The following is a 14,163-nucleotide window of genomic DNA, read 5'->3' as shown; positions in this document are numbered from 1 at the left end:
TGGTTTCCTGTAATTCTTTAAGCAATTTTTGTGTTTCCTCTTTAAGGGCTTCTACCTGTTTACCTGTGTTCTCCTATATTTATTTAAGGGAGGTTTTTATGTCCTTCTTAAAGTCCTCTCTCATTATCCTGAGATGTGATTTTAAATCAGAGTCTTGCGTTTCTGGAGTGTTGGGGTAACCAGGGCTCGCTGTGGTGGGAGAACTGGGATTTGCTGATTCCAAGTAGCCTTGGCTTCTGTTGCTTATGTTCTTGTCCTTGCATTTTGCCATCTGGTTATTTCTGGTGTTAGCTGGTCTTGCTGTCTCTGACTGTGGCTTGTTCCTCCTCAAGCCTCTGTGTCAGCACTCCTGGGAAACCATTTTTCTCTGGGAGGAATTTAGGTATGGAGAGCTGTGGTACACGGTCAGCTCTGGGGTGCAGACAGAAACTAGAAGGTTCCTGTTCCAAACTGTTCCTTGGTTCCTGTGTTTTGATAGCTCTTGGAGGGTCCCTCTTGGGCTAAGAATTTGAAGAGATGGACAGGTCTTACTTGTCCTTGCAGTGTGTCAGCACTCCTGGGAGACCAGCTCTCTCCTGGCGGTATTTGGACATGAAGCTTGTGACAGAGGATTAGTTCCAGGTGCAGATGGAACTCGGAAGGCTCCAGTTCCAGGCTGTTCCTTGTTCCCTGCCTCCTGAGGGTTCTGGGAGGGACCCGCGGTGGTGGTTTTACCTGCACTCACAATTTTGTCTGCTCTCCTGGGAAGCTAGCTCTTTTCTCCCGGTGCTATTTGGGTATGGAGCCCTGTGGCACAGGATCAGCTCTGGGCCTGTAGTATATAATCTTAAAAATTGGTAAACTAAATGCCTTTGAAATGCTTAATAAGCATTAACAGTGCTATTTTTAATGGCAGGATGAAGACATGAAGTTAGCACGCCTCCATAACAGATTTTATTTTTTTAATTTGTTTTTTTTCGAGACAGGGTTTCTCTGTATAGCCCTGGCTGCCCTAGAGCTCACTCTGTAGACCAGGCTGGCCTCGAACTCAGAAATCCGCCTGCCTCTGCCTCCCAGAGTGCTGGGATTACAGGCGTGCGCCACCACCGCCCTGCTCCATAACAATTTTAAGGTCTAAGATGATTCAGAATAGCGGAGACAATATCGAATCGAGTGGCTCTTTCAACTCCACTCTTTTGCTGCTGGAAAACCATTCCCGTGGGAAAGTTGCCGGCTAGAGTCTTTCTTGAGAAACAGATAGTTAGGAACAAGGAAGCGACTTTTAAAATTAAAATAAGACTAAGAAAAGTCAGAAGTTTGCGGAATCCAGATGGAGCCCCTATGACAGAGTTATCAGAATGTGACCCCGAGACATGGGGCTCTGTGACAGACTATGGGCAGGTGTTAGGGGCAGCATCCCTCCATCTGACCTTACTCTGATTCCTAGACTTTTTTCCTCTTTTTCTCATCAGACTTTGGTGTTTTATGACTCACTCCAGCACTGTAGTCTGTTCCACCATCATTTTGCATTTTTTGTCAATCTCCTGTCTCAGCCTTTTGGGGGCCTAGCTTCTAAGTGTGTCCCACCACATTGAGCACCACTGATCATGTCCTTGCCATTGTAGCTCATCTTCTCCTCGGTGAATTCACAGAACAGCCTTAACTTAGCTCTGAACCGTGACCTTAGCACCTTTAAAAACTGATTTTTAGAGGCATCCAGGTGGTGGAAACCGATAAATACGACCTACCCCGCTCATTAGTAGACACAAGGCAGTGTTAGTTTCCGTCTTGGTGAAAAGCTAGAAGAATCCTTACCTCCACCTGGGTGGTCAATTGTACTGCTTGAGATGTGACCTGGTCCTTCATAGAATCCCCTGGCACTCTCTGGAGAGAGCCTGGAACTTGAAACCTCCTTGACTCTAGACAAGTAACAGCAATATATATATATATATATATCCAGATATAAATGGTTCCAAATTTGCTGACTCATCTGTTGCTCTTATGACGTCCTTACAGCTTGAGGGTAGACAACATAGAAACAAATGGGTGTGGCATGCTCCAAAAAAAAAAATCTCTTATTGTCAGAAATAATCAAGTGTCCAGATTTGTCTCCAGAGATAGTTTTCAGGCTCCTAGACTGACCTTTTTTTCTTTTCCTCTGAGATATTCCATACTCAACGCATAAGGAATTGTGAGATAGGTACTGTTTCACACTCAGTTGAGAGCCTCCTGGGGTACAAACTATGGTGGAGTTGTTTTTTGACAAATCCCTTAAGAGACACAAAAGCCTCAGTTGGGAGGACAGCGCTAACTAAGCAGGCGATCCAGAGAATTCCTGTTCTGTCGAGGATTCCCTTAGCCTAGGGCTTTTCAACCTTCACTGCACATGAACATCACTTGGGGAGTTTTAGAAAAAAGCATCCTGACGCCCAGGCCTCACAAAGCGAGTTAAATCAGAATCTCAGGGGGGACCAGGCAGTAATTTCTCGAACTCCCAGGCGATCGATCGCAGTGTTGGGATTGCTGAGCTGGCCATTGTTTTAGCCGGCGGTGAGCATGAGTCTCTGTCTCTCGGCCGAGGCTTGCCCTAAGACTGTGTCTCATTTATCTTCCTCTACTGTTAAACTTGAATATGTATCTGTGGATATATCCACAGAAATATAATCATGTAATGTATATGTAGATATATATGTAGAACAAACCACACACGCTCCCCACTCCCCGTGTGTGTGTGTGTGTGTGTGTGTGTGTGTGTATCAATATCAATCTGTGGATCCATATATATACATATATATGAAAGTGAATACTATAAATAAAAGTTTACTAAATGTGATTTATGATTTTTGCAGTTTTAAAAGATTTTACTTATTTAATGTATGTAAGTACACTGTCACTGTCTTTAGACACACCAGGAGAGGGCATCATATCCCATTACAGATGGTTGTGAGCCACCATGTGGTTGCTGGGAATTGAACTCAGGACCTCTGGAAGAGCAGTCAGTGCTCTTAACCACTGAGCCATCTCTCCAACCCTGACTTTTTGCAGTTTTAAAGATCTATTTAACTAAAAAAACTGTTGTGTACGTTTCTTGTGTGGGTGTGTACACACAAGTGCAGGTGCCCACGTGGTCCAGAGGAGGTCGTCAGATTCCCTGGAGCTGGAGTGACAAGGGGCTGTGAGCCTGCTGCTGTGGGGCTGAGGTCAGGAAGAGCAGCCAGTGCTCTTAATCCCTGAGCCATCTCTGCAGCCCACAGATGGATTTTTGTTTTTAAAGGGAATGCTTTGCATCCTCAGTTTGGATTCAGAAGGTACCAATTTTGTTCAGCTGAGACGTGTGTCCCGTATTCTCCACCTTGTGTTTTTAATATTTCCCAAATGAGAGTACATTGTATAGCAGCTATCCACATTTAATGAAGCCTGTCTTTTTGGTGCTTGTAGGCAATTGCAAACTTGCCCACAGTGTACTTTAGTCTTCTTATCTTTTAGAAGTTCCAACCTTCCTATTCAGTGCCTGCCCGTTGGGACCAGGTAAATGCTTCATTTTCAGCTAGTAAGATGGTAAAATGGTGTGAGTCAATGATTTAAACTGTATCTTTTGGAAATGACTCTGTTCCTTAGACAAAAATGCCCAGGGAGAGGTGGTTGGGGTGCGTTGCTTATGCATTTATGTGGTGAGAGATGGGCCTTTGTATTAGTGTGGCGACCCTTGTACATACTTCATTGGAATGGCTGGCTGCTCTACAGTTCTCTGTAGACTGGCGGCATTTTCTTAAAAGTTTCCATCAAAGGGCTTTTTGCACATGTCTGACACGTAAGCTTGATCCTCAGAACCCACTGTGGAAGGAGAGAACTTACTCTGCCAGGCTGTCCTCTGGTCCCTCTTGTGGGCTCTGGCATGTGTGTGCCCCCACACATACACAGTCAACACACACACACACACACACACACACACACACACACTACATAATAAATAAAGAGATGGCAATTCATATGGACATCCAGGAATGTGTCCATGAGACCTGTTAGGTCTGTGAGGACCTGGTTGGAAGCTGACCAGGAAACTAAGCAACAGTTTTAGAAAGTGCCAGCCTTTTGTGACTTCTGGCTTGCATAATTGCGAGAACATATGTGTCTGGTGTTTAAGCTCTGCAGTCTGTGGCATTTGGTTTGTAGTATTGCTAGCAAGTGGACTAATATGAGAATTTAAGAGGACAAAAAATGGTAATGAAATAAATAATTATAAAAATACGCCAGCTTTTGGAAATGAGCCACATAGCCTTATGACCCTCTTCTCTTTTTTGACTGAAAGACAAAGACTCTCTATAAGACACTCCATTCTAGATCATTTTGAACTGACCAAACCCCAGACAAACTGTACATGGAGAAGTTCTTTATTCAGAATTTCTAAAAATTTGCTTTTCTGTGATACTGGTCAGAGAATTGGCCTAGAAAACACACACACACACACACACACACACACACACACACAGAGTGATGACTGTTTTATATAAAAGCTATTATGTGCTGTTATTAAAATTTGTGTATAATATTTATTTGTTTCATTATGGTGATGCCCATGTTGAGTTATATCATAACCTTAAATAGAATAAATGATGTCATGAGAACTGTGTTGTTTCCTTAAATGATGAGGTCTAGCTAAGCAGGCCATAGATTTAATTACATACATGTTATTTCTCTATCTAAATCAGAAGCTCATGTTCTACCACCACAGATAAGCTAAGGCGTCACCCTCCTCCTCCCAAGATAGCTATGGTGATTAGATCCTCCAGCCAGGCAGTCAGGCTAGGGCAAGGGCATCCAATGGCAGGAAACAGAGTCAAAGACAGCCCCCTGATCCCCACTCCAATGTTAGTGGACCCACACGAAGACTAAGCTGTACATCTGCTACAAACTGTGTGGGGCCTAGGTCCAGCCCATGTATGCTCTTCAATCTCTTTGGGCCCCCATGGGCCCAGGTCAACTGTAGTTGACTTTTTGTGGCCACACCTAATGTTTTGGTCTTTCTGCCTCCTACCCAGAGTCCAGCCTGTGGCTGAGGACCATCTGGTTTACTCCATCTTTCCTGATGGAAATCCATGTGTCCTTAGGGGTTCCTTTTGGAAGACCTACTTCATCTCTGTGACTGTTTGCAGCTCTGTAAAGCCTTCTCTGTACTTACAGAACGGCTCAGCAGTTTGCTCTTCCCGCTACGGTCCAGCTGCTTGTGTGCTCTCCCTCCCCCGCCATCTTGGAACTTACTCTTGCTTATTTCCTAACTCCCCGCAGTACCGTTTTCAAGACAGTGTGCGCTCAATAAATGTTTGTTGCTTTGAAATGAACCCAACGGAAGTTTGTGGTTGCTTTTGGGAGACTGCTGGATGTTAATTTAGAGATACATAAAGGATCCCAACCCTTTGGCTTTCCTTAGTACCTTTGCTAACTTGGTCCGGGTTGGTTTCAGAAGGAAGTGAAGACAGAGTTGTCCTTAGCTTGAAGAGCGCCTGCCCACTTCCTCAAGTCCAGGGAGACTTTTGCCAGATCACAGTTCTACTTTTCTCCGAAGCTTCCTCTTTTCTACTTCATAACCTTTTTCTAAACCCCAACAAAGCTTAAGCCAATTAACATGGCTTGAATGCCTTGTATCTTATTTCATAAATTTAAATTAAGAGAAAGGAACAGAAGTAGCCCTGAAGGCTCCTGTGGGCTCCTAGAATAAGGTTAAAGATTCAAAGTATTTTAGCTCACAAACAGGAAAAGAGATAGCTGTTAACATGACCTTTTAATGCCACAGTGATAGCAGAATGTGAAGGAAAAAGAATTAAGAGTTCGATTGGGAAAGAACAAAAATATAGAATGTAAACATGTTATCCAAGTTGGCATTCAAAAGTTTCCACAGACCAAGTGTCAAGGAGCCAGGAGCCAAAGCAATTGTCAAACAAGATTAAACCTCAAGCTCCTACCACATTCTGTGCCGCTCCCACTGTGTGCTAGGGTAGCTGTCTACAGGGAAAAGCGAAGGGCTGGTTCGCTAAGCATACTGATTTAATCTTCAGCATCTTTGGAACATCTAGAGGCATACAACTTAATTGGAGTCCAGTGCACTGTGGGTTGTGCAAGAAGACATTCCAGTATACTCGAAGTAGGAAACATTATACAGACTGTTTCTTTGAGCTCTGATATTCAGCATATAATGATTACACACTGTTTAAGATCTATCTGGGAGCTGGACGACTCCACAGCCTTCTGTGCACAGCCCGCCAGGAGAGAGTGATCTCACAGCAGCACTTTCACTTCTGAGCGCCGAGGTGAGATTTTTACCTCCTCTCTGGAGGGGAACAGCTAGGGATGCACAGGGCATACGATCAGTGGAGCAGCTGGGATCAGAGGTCTTCAGGCTGCCATTTGTACCAGGGAGCCAGGCAGCTCCACAGCCTTCTGTGCACAGACCCTGCCAGAAGAGAGTTGGTCTTCCAGGAGTATGGACACAAACTTACAGGTCCACAGGAGGGACAAGCTCTAGCCAGACAGCAATACCGACTAGCACCAGAGATAACCAGATGGCAAAAGGAAAGCACAAGAACTCTACCAATAGAAATCAAGGCCACATGGCAACATCAGAACCCAGTTCTCCCACCACAGCAAGTCCTGAATACCCCAACACACCAGAAAAACAAGAGTTGGAGTTAAAATCATATCTCATGATGCTGATAGAGGGCTTCAAGAAGGACTTAAATAACTCCCTTAAAGAAATACAGGAGAACATCAGATAACAGGTAAAAGCTCTTAAATAGGAAACACAAAATCCCTTAAAGAAATGCAGGAGATCATGGGTCAACAGGCAGAAGCCCTTAAAGAGGAAACAAACATCCCTTAAAGAATTACAGGAAAACACAAACAATCAAGTCAAGGAACTGAATAAAACCATCCAGGATCTAAAAGTGGAAGTAGAAACAATAAAGAAATCACAAAGTGAGACATCTCTGGAGATAGAAAACCTTGGAAAGAATTCAGGAGTCATAGATGCAAGCAATACAAGATAAACAACAATACAAGAGAAAGAAGGAAGAATCTTAGGTGCTGAAGATACCATAGAAAACAATGATAACAACAGTCAAAGAAAATGCAAAATGCATAAAGCTTGTAACCCAAAACATCCAGGAAGTCCAGGACACAATGAGAAGAGAAGACCAAACCTAAGGATTTTAGGTATAGAAAAGAGTGAAGAGTTCCAACTTAAAGGACCAGTAAATATCTTCAAAAAAATTATAGAAGAAAACTTCCTTAACCTAAAGAAAGAGATGCCATGAACATACAAGAAGCCTTCAGAACTCCAAACAGACTTGACCAGACCAGAAAGTCCTCCGGGCACATAATAATCAAAACACCAAATGCACTAAACAAAGAAAGAATATTAAAAACAGTAAGGGAAAAAGGTCAAGTAACTTATAAAGGCAGACCTATCACAATTACACCAGACTTCTCACCTGAGATGAAAGCTAGAATATCCTGGGCAGATCTCATACAGACCCTAAGAGAACACAAAAGCCAGCCCAGACTACTATACCCAGCAAAACTCTCAATCATCATAGATGGAGAAACCAAGTTATTCCATGATAGAACCAAATTTACATAACATCTGTCCAGCCCTACAAAGTATAATAGATGTAAAACGCCAACACAAGAGGGAAACTACACCCTAGAAAAAGCAAGAAAGTAATCTTCTTCCAACAAACCCAAAAGAAGATATCCACACAAACATAAAAATAACAACAAAAATAACAGGAAGCAACAATCACTATTCCATAATATCTCTTAACATCAATGGACTCAATTCCTCAATAAAAACACATATACTAACAGAAATATTTTTCATGTAAATCTCCAATTTTATTAGAAAGTGCTTGTAATTCCTCTTTCAATTAATTTAGTAATGTTTTTTATGTCTACCATTTTATCTGCATTATTTTTCATGATAATCTTCAATTTTAACATGCTTTCCAATATAGTTCTTCTATTTTATCAGAAATGTTTTCCATGTAAATCTCTGATTTTATCACAAAATGTTTTTAATTCCACCTTCAATTAATTTAGAAAGGTTTTTTATATCTACCATTTTATCTGTATAATTTTCCATGAAATAGTCAATTTAAACGTGTCTTTCTATATATTTCTTGAATTTTATCAGAAATATTTTCCATGTAAATCTTCAATTTTACCTGAAAATGTTTATAATTCCACTTTCAATCAACTTAGAATTATTTTTATGCTTACCATTTTATCGGTATAATTTCCATGATAATCTTCAATTTTAACTTGTTGTTCTATATATTTTTCCAATTTTATCAGAAATATTTTCCATGTAAATCTTCAACTTTATCAGAAAATGTTTATAATTCCACTTTCAATCAACTTAGGAATACTTTTATGCCTACCTTTATTATATCTATATAAAATTAAAAAAGAGATATATGTGGTTATATGAAAGGTTAGACTTCCAGAATTAATAAAGTAGGCATTTCTTCTTTACATGTGATTTGAGACTGCTAACTTAGGACTATTTCAATGGGAGACTTCTTACCCAATCCTCTGTTATTATTTAATTATTTGCAGTATTAGTGATTAAACCAAAGGCCTTGCACTTCCTAGCAAGCACCCTGTTATTGAGTTATACCCTTTACCCAACTCTCTTACACACACACACACACACACACACACACACACATTTTGAGTCTGGGCCTTGCTAAGTTGCCTGGGAGGCCTTGAACTTATGATCCTCCGGGCTCAGGCTCCCAAGCAGGTCGGATTATCTGCCTGAGCCACTGTGCCAGACCTGGTTTTATTATTATTATTACTTATGAGCATATACTAATTGTATAACATAATGGGTTTAGATGGGTGGTGCTGCATGCCTTTAGTTCCAGCACTCAGGAGGCAGAGGCAGGTCGATGTACATGAGTTCGAAGCCAGCCTGGTCTACAAAGCAAGCTCCGGAACAGCCAGAGCTACACAGAGAAACCCTGTCTCAAAGAAAAACAAAAATGAAAACAAAACAAAAACAACCCCCCCAAAAGCCAAAAGCCAAACCCCAAACCAAACCAACCAAACCAACCCCCCCAAAACAAAACAACCCACCTCTCAAAACAAAACAACAACCAAAAACCCAAAGATAATGGCCTTAATTATGGCATTCCAGTAGATGCGTGTAATATACGCTCCTTTATCATTGATAGAATTATTGTCATAGCAAAGCCCAGGGTTACAGACAAAAGAAAAAAAAAAGTGAACCCAAGCTTGCTCTATGAAGATGCAAGCCTGGAGATTCTCCATGTTTAAACATCCCCTAAAAACTCCTAACAAGAGGGAAGGGGGAAGGTTGTGCATCAGTGGCAAAATATAAAGGCGCTAAAATAGACTGGAATCACTTCTGCTGCAGGTTCAAACCCAGGCTTTACGTTCTTTATAGCACTAGCTCTTTGTACCGTAAAGGAAAACAAAGGAACAGGGACCGTTTGACAGAATGTGCTGAGGTTAATTTTACTGGTTGCTGGCATTCCTTGGGAGACGGGAAACCTTTTCAAATAACACCCGCACCCCCATCTCCTCTGTGAGATGCTTCTGCTGTGGTGAGTCTCCACCTTTGACGGGAGGTGGTGACAGCCTTTAGGTGAACTGAGGAGAGAAAGAAGTCCAGCTGCCTTCTCTTTCCGCCCTGGATGGCCACGCCTATTTACTTTCCGAGATAAGATGGAGCATTAGAACCTTGGCTCAACTTTAGCCAATATCAGATAACTATATTGGGGTGTTTTGAGGGACAATTTAGGTTCAAATGGCTTACCCAAGCGAACAGCTTACAACCTGCAGTTACATTCTTTAAAAAATAAGCATACTGTTCTTATACAATGCTCTTGTTCACATTTTTTTTTTTTACACTTCCGTGGCATTTACTGTAAAGAACAAAGCATTTTCTAGGATGCTCATTTAAATTTCAAAGGTTAGGATGTCTGGTGGGAAGCAGTTGGTGCTCAGAGGAGGAGTCGAACAGTAGTGGAGGAAAGCAGTGGTGGGAAGCAACTTAAAATAGGGTGGGAAGGAACCTTGTAGACGCCGCCACTCATTCTTCACATGAAACCGAAGTTTTCAACTGGGTGTCACAATTTGTCTTAATCCAGACCAGTCCCTTTCAGCGCTGCACACAGGAGCAGAGATGTTTGTCCCTTAGTGTTTGTGAAAGCACCTGTGTTAACTCCAGGCTCTTCCTCATCGTCCAGGGGTACAGCTTAGCTGCGGGGAAGCATTCAGTTGGCAGTGGGAGGCTCTGGGAGCAAGATAAGACTGGGTTCAAGGAAAGCACCTTTGACACGGGTTGTGGTGACTAAGGTTTTGTATTCTTATTGTACATATGCACTGTGTTATGCATTAAAAATACAAACAAACAAACAAACAAAAACAACCCTGGACCTCATTTAACCAATTCATTGGCTTACTGGTTAATGTGATTTCCTCCCTCCCTCCCTCTCCCTCTCTCCCTCGTTGTTTGATCTTTCCATTTAGATTTCCTTCATTTCTGTATCTGCTTTATGAAGCGTCCATAGCGGTGGGTTTCCATGAGCTCCTACTGTGAGCCGTTCCTCCTCATATCCCCTTACTCCTCTCTTCTCTTCCTTTCCCTGTTTCTTCTCCGGCTCCACCCTCCCCATATCTCCATGACTATCTATTTCCCCTTCATGGGGAGCCCCCCATCCCCCCACTCCCCCCACCCTCCCCCTGACTCCCCCCACCCTCCCCTGACTCCCCCCACCCTCCCCCTACTCCCCCCACCCTCCCCCTGGCTCCCCCCACCCTCCCCCACCCTCCCCCTAAGCCCTTACTCTATACCTTGCCTCTGTAGCTCTATGGCTGGGAACACACCTATCAAATGCTGAAAAGCCAACAGCCACACGTAAGCAAAGCCCACTGTTTGTCTTTTGAGGTCTGAGTTACTCCACACGGGATGACTTTTTTTTTTTTTTGTTCCATCCATTTACCTTCAAATTTCATTTTTTAAAAAAATGACTTTGTATTTATTCTTTGAGAATTTTACATCATGGCCCCTAATTCTGCTCTTTTCCCCATCTCGCCATATCCACCCTTGCAACCTCCCCACCTCCGAAGAAAACAAACAAACAAACAAACACCAAACAAATCTCTCCACGGAGGCTGCAGTGTGTCCCATAGTACACCCTTTTGGCAAAAACAACTCTTCTTGCAAATGTTCATTGCAGCGAGTCATTGACCAATGGTTGGAGGCCTCTGGCTTCTGCTACTCTTATCAACCCTGGATCCTCACTGCTACGCTTTTGCCCCTTATCATGGAGATCCTGCAGTTTTGGTTTTGGAGGACTAGCTTTTTCATGCGTTGCAGCTGTTCATAAATGGTGTAGATGTTGGGGTGGACCAACTCAAAGCCCTGGACCTGGGCCTTGGTGGTAACAGTTGGTCAGCCTGTGCTCAAACCATCCGGGCCAGCTTTCCTACACCGTGCCACCTGGGCCAGCTCTACTGCGCTGCCCAGAGGAGGGGCAGCGTTAGCCGTCCCTTGCTCATACCCTTGGAATCTGCTCGCCTGGGTCCCTGCATCCAGGGCCGGCTCTGTGTAGCTTCCCAGGACACCAACAGGACCAGTTAGGGCTCCGTTTCCGTTGGCGGTAACATGGGCCTCCGCTGAAAGAATAGAAAATACAGCCTAACTCCAGCCTTCTAAGGAGCCCCAAACACTTCATATTCCAGAGCCCGCTCTTTGTGCTCTGTTAGAAACTAGGTAAAAGGTCACATTCCAGAGCCTGCCCTTTGTTTAGAGCTAGCAGAAAGGCCTTGAATAGGTGATCCTAGCCCCATAAGGTAACTGGAAATGGGCTAAGCTTATCTTGCTTCTGTAAGAAGCCATTACCCCTAAGCAGGAGTTCACGCAGCTATAGACATTATAGGAAACTAATTGGTCCACTGAGTGCGGGCTCCGATAATTTAAACTGATTGGCCTAAAAACTATGGAGTGGTACAAATCAATTGGCTTGCATTTCGCAGGCTCTCCATGCTAAGAAATGATTGGTTTGTGATTCGCGGGCTTTGTTGTAAGCTTATAAAAGCTGTCGTAATTCGGCACTCATGGTCCACAGTCCTCTACTCCTGTGTATGGCTGTGGAACCCAGAATTCTGGAATAAAGAAATCCTCATGTTATTGCATCGAGACCGTTTCTCACGAGTGATTTGGGTGTCGCCTTCCGAGGCGTGGGATGCTGGGGCATCCTCGGTTTTTGGGGGGTCTTACATGGCCATTGACACAGATCCTGACCGCTGCAGGGCTGTGGTCCCAGACATGGCCCTCAGCAGCAGCATGGGCTAGGACCTCACTGTGGCCGCAGGTGTCCTTGCAGGCGGCTCATAGCAGGCTGCTCCTCACTACCCTCCGCTCTCTAGTTCAGCCTCTGCCACGCACGTGCGCGCGCACACACACATACACACACAGAGACACACAAACACACACACACACACAGACACACACAGACACACACAGAGACACACACAGACACACATACACACAGACACACAAACACACACACAGACACATACACACACCACTCTGCTTCCCTTCCTTTTCCATCCTTCCACTTGCTCATCTTAGTGGTGCCAGGGGTCTCTAGGTGTCTTCAGCATGGTACCTGGTGGGAGCCATCTCTGGGATGCTCCTGAAAGCTGGGTGTCTTCTTGGCCTGGTGGGGGTTGCCTTGAGGGTGCTCTGCCCTCCCTGAGGAGCATGGTGCAGGGCGGGGGTCATACGAAAAATCTTATTTTTTAAGCAGCTGAATAATATTCCATCATTGTGTAAGTGCCCCCCCCCCCCCCCCCCCCGTTTTCATCATTGATTCATCTGCTAATGGACATCTAGACTGTTCCCAATCTCTGGCGATTTTGAATAGGGTGGCAATGAACCTGGATGAGCGAGCGGCTCTGTAGAGCTCCTTGGGTAGATGCCGGAGAGTTATAGACCTAGTCACTGCTTCCTGAGGAACTGCCACGCTGATTTCCATAGTCAGCCCCCTATTTTAAAGTTTTATATATTGTTAGTGTATGTGTATGTGTGTGTGTGTGTGTGTGTGTGTGTGTGTGTGTATGTATATGTATACACATATGTATATATACATATACACACTATATATCATATACATATATATGTATATACATATACACACATATATATGATATATAGTATGTATTTATGGGGTACAATGGTGGTTTTATTTGTGCACATGTTATGATTTATATATGCTTAGCCCAGGATGTGGCACTATCAGGAGGTATGGCCCTGCTGGAGTAGGTGTGTCACTGTGGGCACCGGCTATAAGACCCTCATCCTAGCTGCCTGGAAGTCAGCGTTCCACTAACAGCCTTTACATGAAGATGTAGAACTCTCAGCTCCTCCTGCACCATGCCTGCTTGGATGCTGCCATGTTCCCGCCTTGATGATAATGTATTGAACCTGTGAACCTGTAAACCAGCCCCAAATATACGTTGTCCTTTATAAGACTTACATAGGTCATGGTGTCTGTTCACAGCAGTAAAATCCTAACTAAGACAGTATGCATTGTGGAAAGATCTCGTCTAGTTAATTAATATAACCAGCATCTTACCCTATTGGAGGGGCCCCTATTTCAGTAGGGGCCTCCGAATTCACACACTGGATACAAGCTATTTATCTGTGTTATAAAAGTCTTATTCCTAAACTGCTGGGACCCAAGGTTTTATTAAAAAAAAAAGAAGCAATGGATATTTTCATAAAAGAATAATATGAACTTTTGTTTTTTCATATATCCCTCCCTTTTCTGAACTGAGAATTTCATGCACACATATAATGTGTTTGGGTCAAATCTGTGCCCCCCATTCCCTCCTCTCCAATTCTTCCTTTTCGCTCCCACTACTTTCCTCTCCCAGTTTCAAGTGCTCTCTTTTGAAAAATTTGCCCAGTACCCTTGGCGATGCCTATCCACAAATAGGGGTAGGGCTATGTACTGGGGGTGTGGTTCTCATGGCCTGATTTCTGAAAGAAAACTGACTCTTCCTCCCACCAGCTAACAGCTCCACCACTAGGACTACAGCCCCCTGAGCCAGCTCCCATCTGTGCTGGGAGTTTCTCTCGCACAGCCGTGTGTG

The 14,163-nt window shown here is 43.6% G+C and overlaps 1 protein-coding gene across 1 annotated transcript in view; it reads left to right on the top strand.

Annotated features, from left to right (window-relative positions):
- Positions 1 to 14,163, top strand: part of Ctnna3 (catenin alpha 3) — a 1,484,299-nt gene that overhangs the window by 15,147 nt on the left and 1,454,989 nt on the right. The gene's annotated exons all lie outside the window — the stretch shown is intronic.

This window comes from Apodemus sylvaticus, chromosome 19 (assembly GCF_947179515.1).
Source record: "Apodemus sylvaticus chromosome 19, mApoSyl1.1, whole genome shotgun sequence".
Classification (NCBI taxonomy): domain Eukaryota; kingdom Metazoa; phylum Chordata; class Mammalia; order Rodentia; family Muridae; genus Apodemus; species Apodemus sylvaticus.
This window is presented reverse-complemented; position numbering and strand designations above follow the sequence as displayed.